This window comes from Adiantum capillus-veneris, chromosome 9 (genome assembly GCF_014529385.1).
Source record: "Adiantum capillus-veneris isolate H3 chromosome 9, ASM1452938v2, whole genome shotgun sequence".
NCBI classification, from domain to species: domain Eukaryota; kingdom Viridiplantae; phylum Streptophyta; class Polypodiopsida; order Polypodiales; family Pteridaceae; genus Adiantum; species Adiantum capillus-veneris.
This window is the reverse complement of record NC_140939.1, coordinates 86,587,552-86,596,394: the sequence shown is the minus strand read 5'-3', so window position 1 is coordinate 86,596,394 and position 8,843 is coordinate 86,587,552.

Genomic DNA, 8,843 nt, shown 5'->3' with positions numbered 1-8,843 from the left:
GGAGTGATAACCACTGGGAGACCCACTCTGAATCCTTTACGGGGTATATAATCCAATAACTGATTGATCTCCTACCAAAGGGATTCCTTTTGAATTTCACCCAATCTCCTTAGCTTCTGCGCCTTAGGTTTGTATCCTTCCTTGAGGGCTATTTTGTGCTCAACACTATTGGCTCCTCTCAAATCTTTATACTCCTTTGCAAATAGGTTTGGAAAAGATGCACACAACTTGACATAGCTTTCTTTCTCCTTCTTGGTCAAGTCTCCACTTAGCATATTGACCACCTCTTCAGTACCCATGGCATACACCTGTGCTTGCACCTCCTCTTTTACACAAGGTTCTTCCACAGTGACCCCAAACAAGTCAGCATCAATCTTGAGCATGTCATCCTCGCTTTCTTCTTCCTCTGTATTTGTATAGCCCTCATCATAGGCCGTTTCAATCTCGTACTCATAGTTGGTGGTGTCGTCTTCGTCTCTAGCCACTATTGGATGAAAATGGCTTTCCTTGGTCTTCAAATCCAGCACGACTTGTCTTCCTTTCTCTTTATCAGGTAGGGTAAACACTTTACTTTCCCAATCCTGTTTGGCACCTATTGCCAATAGCCATGGCCTACCCAAGATTATAGGATACGCATTATCCCCAGATTTCATCACAAAGAAGTCGATCAGGCACTCTATGCTCATCACTTCCACTCTCACATCCTGGGCCACTCCCAAACACCTAGCTTTAGCATGGTTAGCCATCCTCATGCGCACATTCGACTTGGATAACTCCTTGACCCCTATTTCCTTCATCACAGATTCTATCATGACACAAACATGTGCTCCGCCATCTATATAGGCTTGAACCTGCATCCTTTTCTCAATGCCAGCATCCACCAAAGGCAGAACATCCGTCGGGCTACCTACCCTGAGTGCCATATTTTGCACTGCCTGCACATTGCCTTTACCCCTTGGTACCCTAGTGCTAACACTAGTCGACCACTGCCTTCTTAATGTTGGGTTCAATGCCAACAACTGTCCAAAAGTAATATTAGCTCTTTGACTTTGGACATCACTCACCAAATCATACTCTGGATGGCCGCGCCCAAGCTGGAAATCTGTTTGTTTAATCCTGCAGTTTCAGGATTCTCTTTCCCCTCGTATACCTTCCCTTTGCCTTTACGAGCTCTAGTCTCCCGCTCGGTTTTGGTCTCCCTTTTAGCTCTAGCTCTTTTGTTGGCCAACACTTCTACATCCTGTTTATCCACCCCAATGATGTTCACCGCCATCCGTTTGGGCTTGTTGCATTGGATTCTCAACTACCTGCTCCCTTGGGCCATTAAACTATGCTTGGCCTCTCCCTCTACCACACAATGGGTAGATACCACCTCTTTCCCTCACCGGATGGGGACAATCACGTGCATAATGCCCTTCTTCACCGCAATTATAGCACCTTCAAGGTAGAGGCCTTGCCTTGCCCCTTGCTCCTCTTGGTTGTCCCCTGTCCATCACACTCAATCGAAGCTCTTGCATCTGCTCTGATAGATCTTGAACCGTACGTATCCACTGCTGTGGAATAGCAACCGTAGCCCTATTCCCTTGATTTTCCTCTTGAGTTGACTCTTGAGAGTTTTGTGGTTGAACAGGTGCCATTGCTTCATAACCTGTTACGCCCTGCTCTATCTTTTTTAAAATTTTTCTACTTTTCGACCTTGCAATTGCCACTGCCCCATTGTAGTTCTCTCGGCTTTCAAAGTCCACCTTCTCTCTCACCTTCGGATGTAAGCATGCCATAAACTTATCCAATTTGAAGTACTCACCATTGGCTAGCTGCATAGCTGCTGCTAACTCGGCACAACATGCTTCAAAACGGTCTAGAAACAAGCTGAATTCCTCACCTACATCTTGCTTTAAAGCCTTTAGCCTCACATCCATCTCGACTGGAGAAGCTTCTTTATGAAAATCATGCAAAAATCTTTCCCGTAGAGCCGGACATGCCTGTCTCGGCTCAATCTCCAAAGCTTCGAACCACAGTTTGGCCTTTCCGCGCATCACCAAAGGGAAGGTTTGCATCTTGCTGTCCTCATTAGGCATTCACAAAGACATCATGTACAATTCAAAATTTGCAAGCCATTCGTCTGGATTCTCTTCACCTGTCAAAATCGGACCGTAACTTCGAGACGCCATCCTTACCCCAAAAAAAACCTGTATCTTCCTTCACTGACGGGAGCAATCACCGTGTTCCTCAGTGGGGGCACCAGAAGATGGAGAGGGGGAATGAGAGTTGGGAGAGTTGAGTGACATTGACAAAGTGTAGAACTCTCAACTCCCAATCCATAGCGGCTTTCCATTGCTCATCCACCTCTTGGGTTATCTTCTCTTTCAGTACGTTGGAGAGGGGGAATAAGGGACGACACCCGGCACGACCATAAGTGCCTCTCTATAGCCCAGGGTCAACACAACACCCCAATCCACTCGAAGACACCTTCAAAACAACAATTTACACACAATCCGCTTCACTTGCACAGTTCCCAAGCGCACACACGCTTTCCAAGACCGCAAAAATGAGCCCACACCTCAATGCACGCGCTCTACCTCCCTCTGCACACACACTTACTCTCTCCCTCTCTCTTTTTGCAAAGCACCAATGATCCGGGCATACACACGCTTCAACGGCACCGCGGCTGGCAACAGACGAGACAGCAAAGAGAAAAGGGGAAGGGGGGAGCGACACGGCACAATTGGCCAAGAGGGTTGTTCATTAATAGCTTCAAAACTCCATTACAATGCTCCTTTGAGCTTTTCACTCTCTCTCTCACTTGGTCTCTTACAACTACAGTGCAAAAAAACAAAGAGCCCCTTTGTTACAAAAGGTTTTGCCCCTTTATTGGGCTCGTTTTTGAGTTTTTAGGCATTTTTCATGGTAGGCGGACATGTGGCACTCCCCTTGGGAGGCTGAGCTTGACTTTGACTAGCTTGGTGCTCGTCGTGAGGCTTCACACTTTACTCTACACACGAGCACCCTCTAGGGAGCAACGATGGCGCCGTCGTTGCTCCTAGGGATTCACATTGCCCTCAAAAAGGGTTGTGGGCGGATTTGGTCCGCGGGAAATGGCCCGGCCCTGCGGGGTGCCCGGTCACCACCTCCAACTTACCGCGTCACCACCTCCAACTCACCGCCCGCACGGGCGCACTGTCCCTAGCGCCGCGTGCCTTGGCCAAAACCGCCATGGACTACCACCAACCGTCTCGCGCAGCGTGAGCAACACCCGCTCCATAGCCGGCTCCAAGCTCTCCAATTCACTTCGATACCCACTATGCGCGCCCTCTTGCAGACTTGTACCCTACGCTACTGCTCGCGGGCCGTGCATGTGGGACCACCCTACCCACCACATGGCAACTAGCACTTGAACTGCCTTCGATGTGGCCCTTTTGAGTACTCAAAGAACCCCCCCATAGTGTCTTTTTTGGCCTACTTCTCCCATGCCCCCATGTAATGACCGGAGGTTGGAATCACAAACTACTGAGCCGGGCCGGATTTTCACTGTATTAGGCCAATGCCATGCAAACCTCACTGCTGTCAATTTCTGCTTACTCCGCATGATGCATGCTACCCCTTAGAATCCGGTCAAGACTCAAAAGACACCAGATGGTACATTCCCCAGTGTGGTCGAATGAGGTACGCGGCCACTGAAGAATCTTCCAACCGACCTTAACTTGCTATCCAGAGATTCTATTTGTGATCCGAAAAGATAGGCATGCTCCATAACTCGAGCACTACACACATATGCTCTGACATCATCTCGGGCCACCTGTCCCAGCTGCCCTGTCCGTCGGGGACCTACTACATACCCTTTCTTTAAACTGCAATATCTACAGCACCGGGGCTCCATTTGATGAGCCGTTTGAACCCGCCTGGAGAGCACACTGAGGACCACACTTTGGCACATGATTGCCACCTTCTGAGCACCTTCGACTTCCAACTTTACGTGTCCCGTTTGGAGCGTTCTTGGCCTAAAAAACCGCATTGGGCATACATTTGCGCATTCCTCTCGCTGCAATGGCTTTAGACACCTCCCCTAGCACCATCATGTGCACCTGCATGCATACATACCCTTGCACGAGCCCCTATCTGGTGTCGACATGTTTTGGGTGCACCAACGTCCTCCTTAACTTTTGATAGCTGGACCATAGGTACTGTGTCTGTATCTCTGATGTTAATCTGAAAATCCTCTTCACCACTTGGCTCTGCCATGGACTGTGTCTCAAACTCAACAAATGAGACTGAGAGTATATCTATTTGCGGCGGCTCTGAAGTGCCTGCCTCTTTGTCCCTATCGGGCTTTCCTTCCCTCAGGAGCTGGTTATCTCTCTTGAGCTTTGCTGTTTCTTTTAGGAGCTCTTCTTCTCTTTGGACCCGCATCAATGCCAAGTCCCTGCGCTGTGATTTCTCCAGCTTTAATTCTAACTCAAGGTCCTTGTTCTTCTTTTCTAGTGCCTTGTATACTTCATATGTCCCTTTGATCGAGGCCACGACTGGATTCTCTCTTATTTTCCGTTGTGAGCAGGATGGAAACACACAAAACGCCTCTATAACAACTCGACACACACTCTTGGGAAGATACACACACACTATGGGGCACCACTCGGATTACACAGCCCACCAGGCCGAGACAGGGAGCACACTAATGGAGCGCGAGGAGAGAGACTATCCGTTTACCCACTCCACACAGAGACACACACACAAACACCCAAAAAACTCAGCTCAAAAGAGGACAATTTCTTATGTTTAGATACAGTTGAGCTTGGGACAACACCAATGGGGAAAATAGCTGACACAATATGGGTAAAAGATACCAGATACAATCACAAATTGGAGCAGAAGCTTCATTCATAGGAGAAACTTACACAGATAAAAAAACAGAAAAACAGTGAGGAATTAGGAAAAATGGACAGCGCCATCGCATCCGGAACGGCCAAAAACCCCAGTCTACAATGTCAAAGTGCTCAAATACGACCTCGGATGAGCAGTTTACGGCCAAAACAGGCTCCAAAAACACCAAAAACATAGTTGAGGTTGTTCCTCCTCTTCTCTCCACTCTTTTTCTGGTCTTCTCTCTGTTTTTTCAGTTCCCAAACTTATCTTTATTACTTGGGCACTCTTGGCCTTTTAGATGACCTCAAACGGACCCCCAACAGGCCAAAAACTGACCTCGCAGTGCATAGTTGTCACCCTGCTGCATCCATCCGCACACTTGGCACTCAGCTTTTTCCAATAATGCATCCTGCCACCACGTGAAGTGGACCCAAAAATTGGTCCTCATGATGACCTCTCTGCATAATTATCACAAGAAAACATCCACGTTGTGTCCATACTTCTCCACGTGCAAGTATTGACCCCATTCGGCCTCCTGATGCCACTAGATGCCATCTGATGCACCTGCTTACCTCATGTCGTCGGCCCGTGGATAGCTTCCTCGAGAAGTTTTACATGCTACCAACTCCTCATTATTGTAGAAAAAACACACTAGTACTGGTAATAGTGAAAATCGATGCACTATGTATACCTTGTCCTACCTGTGCACATGTGGGCCCCATGTAACCACCTGGCTTTGGAAAATAGAAAAACCTTTATTCGATGCACCATGCATGTGTATATACATATGCACAATCACTTCTTCCAAAAAACTCCTGACATAATTTGCCCATCCCCTAGCCTGCTAGATCATTCATGATCAGCAGCAGCAAAAAGATATATAAGACTCGTCTCATCACAGGTCTCCTCATCCCTCACAGACATTACTTTCTCCACATACAGCTCATCTTGCTCCACCATCATTAACCTGGCATGATACAATTTAAGACGCAATCCATTTACCCTGGACTTATGTAGAACCCCATCCAGGTTAGCCAAGTGATAGGTACCATTCGGAAAACACTCCACTACCTTGAAAGGGCCTTCCCACTTAATTTGAAACTTCTTTTGGAAGGTGTTTTCCAGCTTATTGTTATAGTGCAAAAACAAGTCATGCTTCTTGATACCCTTACTTTAAACCTTTTCATTTATCTTTGCCAAAGCACTATCCTGCATCTGCCCATAATGTTCCAATGCACTCATCCTATCTAGTTGAACCTCTTATAACTGTAAGAGCCTCTCTTTGAATGCATCACTAGGCGGCCCAAGCAACTTCTCTAGCATATTTACTGCAGGCAACTCTACCTCCACAGGCAATAGTGCTTCTTTTCTATATACCAAATGAAATGGAGTAAACCCTGTACCTGTCTTCACCGAAGTACGGTAGGCCCATAATGCACTAGGCAATTCCAAATCCCAATTATTTCCTTTGTGCTCTGTCACTTTTGAAAGAATTTGTACCAACTCACCATTGAACCTTTCATTTAAGCCATTACACTGCGGATAATAAGGAGTGGTATGCTGGTGCCTAATCTTCATCTTTGCGCATAAAAAATCTAGCAGTTTAGCTCTAATGCCGGGCCCCTTATCTGAAAGTAGCTCCAGTGGCACCCCAAACTTGCAACATATTTCTCATACACAAATTTTTCCACATCCTTTGCAGTGATCTGTTTTACTTCTATAGCCTCTGCCCATCCAGAGAGATAATCCACTGTAGTCAAAATATAGCTTTTTCCCCTGCTTGTGATAGGTAACGGGCCTATTGCATCAATCCCCCACTTTTCAAACACATCAAATTCCATAATGGTTTTTCGTAGCTCTAGCTTTAACACTCTCTTCCCAAATGCTTGACACCTATTTCAAGACCTACACCAATGGTGAGCATCCTTGTGCAAACTAAGCCATACATACCCCTCTTGCAAGATCTTATGCAAGGTGATCTTTAGAGCAAAGTGGCCGCCACATGCGCCTTCATGATTCTCTTCCAACACTCTATAATGCTCTTCCCGCCAAGGTACATGTCTCAACACAAGATCAGCCCCTTTCATGTACAAGACATCACCAATCAACTTGTACCTGTATGCTCTACGCACAAAACCATACTTCTTAGACTTCTGAATCTCCTTTGGAATGATTCCTGTTAGCAAAAAATCCTCTTCTTGAGCCAAACTTTCCCGGCCATGATAAAGAGGTAAAGTGGTCCTCAACACAAATAGCTCCCCAATCATGCTTTGAGCTACTTCATGTGCCTCTCCATTTAGAGCACGTTCGATGTGTCTGATGCTCCATGCTTCGAACTTTTTTAATGGGCCTTTTTTCTGAAACACATTTCCTTCAATGAGGTGTTCTTGCTCTTCCACACACCCAGCACTTGCTTCACAACTAACAAGGCATCACCTTTTATGATCAATCTTCTAACCCCATGCTTCAAACATATGTGTAATCCGGCTTCCAAAGTAGCATATTCAGCCTCATTGTTACTATGTGCATCCAACTTGAACCCTCTCTTGCACACTAGCTTCCCTCTGGATCATAAAGTGCTATACCCCCTGAAGATGTATCATGGTTTTTTCTGTATGAGCCATCAAAGAACAAAACATGTGCATTGCTAATCTGTGGCACTTCTTCAACTACCTTTCTCACCACCTCTTCTTTAACAAGAAGGGGATTCTCCTTGTAGGTCAACAAATCAGCTAGGGTAGCCCTTGTACTGTCTTCCACTAGAAAAGAGAACTCAAACTCTTGCAGCTCAATTACCCATTTCTTCACCACATTTGACATGTTAGTAACATTAATTAACTCTGGCAAAAAGGCATAACTCATCAAGAAAACAAAAGGTCATGGTAGCAAGTAATGAAGAAATCGTCGACAAGAAAATATTACACTGGCCATCACTAGCTCTACTTCCGAGAATTTTCTCTCTGCTACCAGCTTCACTCCGCTTGCACAATACACTGGCCTCATATAATGGTTGCCCTTTCCCTTTTGCAATAGCATGGCCCCAATGGCATCATCCCATACTGATGGATTTACATAAAATACTTGCTCCCAATCAGGAGCCTGCATGGCTGACAACCCCCCTAACACCTCTTTCACCTCTTGAAACACTTCTTCACACTTGTCATCCCATTGCAATGGATCATGCTTTGCCACTTGTTGTAATGGATAAAGAAGCTGAGAAGAAAATGGAATAAACCGCGCCATGTACTTCACTTTTTGTATAAAGGTTGCCAACTGCTTCGTACTCGTAGGTGATGGAAGAAGAATAATAGACTTAACCTTGTCTGGATCAGCCTCAATGCCATTTTCTGACACCATATGGCCTAATAACTTCACCCTTGGCTGTGCTAGATGACATTTCTTTGGATTTAGTTGTCCTCCACATTCATCACATCGAGCCAATACCATATGCAACTTCTCATGGTGTTCAGCCCTACTGCTGTAGACACAGAAGTCGTCCATAAAAGCTTTAACACAACTACCAATGAATGGTGCCAATACGCAATTTGCTCTCTCTTGATAGAAAGATGGTCCATTTGTCAACCCAAATGGCAATACTGTGTAGCAATAGCAGCCCCATGGCGTAATAAAAGTTGTCTTTGTGCGGTCTTTAAGAGCAATCTTCAATTGAAAATAGCCTAAAAAACCATCACACACACTGTACCTCTCATAACCAACCACTCAATCCAAGATCTGATCGATGAATGGAAGAGGATACGGGTTCTTCTTAGTGGCTGCTGATAGCCGTTTTTTGGCTTTCCATAATTGCCATAGTAAGCTACCGACCCTACCAAATTCATCCAAACACTAGGGCTATCCCTACCATTTCACTATATATAGGCGTGTGTGAGTTAGGGGACTTTTCCCATATTTTCTTAAAAACTCTCAATTAGCTAGTCACTGGGCTAGTAGAGCCAAAAAAAAAATTGAAAAAAAATAAAAAA